This window comes from Aplidium turbinatum, chromosome 18 (assembly GCF_918807975.1).
Source record: "Aplidium turbinatum chromosome 18, kaAplTurb1.1, whole genome shotgun sequence".
In the NCBI taxonomy this organism is placed as follows: Eukaryota; Metazoa; Chordata; class Ascidiacea; order Aplousobranchia; family Polyclinidae; genus Aplidium; species Aplidium turbinatum.
Genome location: NC_137489.1, coordinates 9,015,520 through 9,017,102, shown reverse-complemented (window position 1 = coordinate 9,017,102; position 1,583 = coordinate 9,015,520).

The window sequence follows — 1,583 nt, the reverse complement described above, 5'->3', positions numbered from 1 at the left end:
TGCCTGAAGCTCACTGGTGCATAGCCCAAAAAAATGCCTTATAAAAAACATTCAATCGGTGAGGCCTAGGTGTACTTAGTACAAGTGAGTGGTAGCCTACTCAGTTAAGATATTGCGAATAAAAAAATAATTAAAATATGAACAAAGCGCTCGCAGCAATAAGAGTCTACTATTTCTATTTTGTAGAATAAGCGAAATCGGGCCTATATGCCCTATCAGCAAAACAAAATATTGTGAACTGACAATGATGCAATGGAGCAAAAGAACAATACGATTAAACTACTCATGCTGATTGATAATGTTGCAAAAACGTCTCAATACGTAATTGTAATTTGTAACAACGTATAAAAATGACATTAGATTTCCTCAAACAAGTAGTTCGATCACATGTTTTGAATAAAATACGTAATAAATTTAGCAGAGATGTGTTCAAGACCATCGTAGGCTGGTTATTCGTTTCGTTTTGTTTTAAAGCAACTTTTAAGCAATAAAAACCATTTTTTCTTAAAAATTCCATTTTTTATTTAATTTTTTGGAGAATTTTGGATCTGTTTTGATTGGGATACTGTTGGGGTAGTTTTTAGATTTAATTGAGCTGGAAACTTTAGATACACTTGGCAACGCTGGAGCTAAGTTGATGGCTGCTGCAGGCGGCAGGCATAGCTTGAATCTTTTGCTTGTGTGTGCTAATGCAGTGGAAAAGCTAGCTAAGAAAAAGTGCAATGTTTACTCAAAAGTTTATGACTTTAGTCTGCACTTGTATGTACAGCATTCTAAAAGTTGTTCTGTTTTACGTAGTTTTTTTTTTTGAAGTACGGTAGAATTGAGGAACAGTTTATTTATTTTGGTTTAAATCTTTATCCTAATAAAGTCTTTGATAGGTTACGGTATTCCTGATAGTTTCACATACTTGAAGAGGCTTTGAACCACTGAAACAGGACTGGTTACTGCGATTGATAAGAGTGAAAATTTTCGTTGTTGTTGAAGTGTTGTTATTCATTCATTTTAGTTTTCATCATTAACGTGTCTGGGCTGAAAAAAAAAACTACTAACTACAATAGTTGTTATATGGTAGGCCAACCAGCACGTTACGGTAATGAACGGGAAAAGGTGGCAAAACTTTGAAAGGTTAAAACAAACAGCAAAAAATAAAGCAAAAACAAAGAGAAACACACATGTAGTAATAAATGAAAGCCTAATGAAAAGTTTTGTGGATTGCATTTGTGAATTATTCTATCCGATAAGTGCTGTTTAACAAAGAACACTCCTGAAATACATTGCTAAAGCTTATAGGCCTACCCCAAGAGCCAAACCAGTGCCACTTAACATGAAATTTCTTCATGTACAAAGTCGGCACTTAACAGTTAAGGTAAAGGAGCAGACCTTTTCAATACCAAGTGATGTTACTACCTACAATTAGGATAGTGGACTTTTGTCGCAAACTGTGCAACATTAAAATGAGAAATGAAATTTACAAAATCCAGCCTATTAAGTTTCTAAAATTTTGAGGTAAGCTTCTCAGCAAAGCATTAAATGAAATTCTTGTATTAATTCAATTCACACACTTTCTTACACAGTTTTCA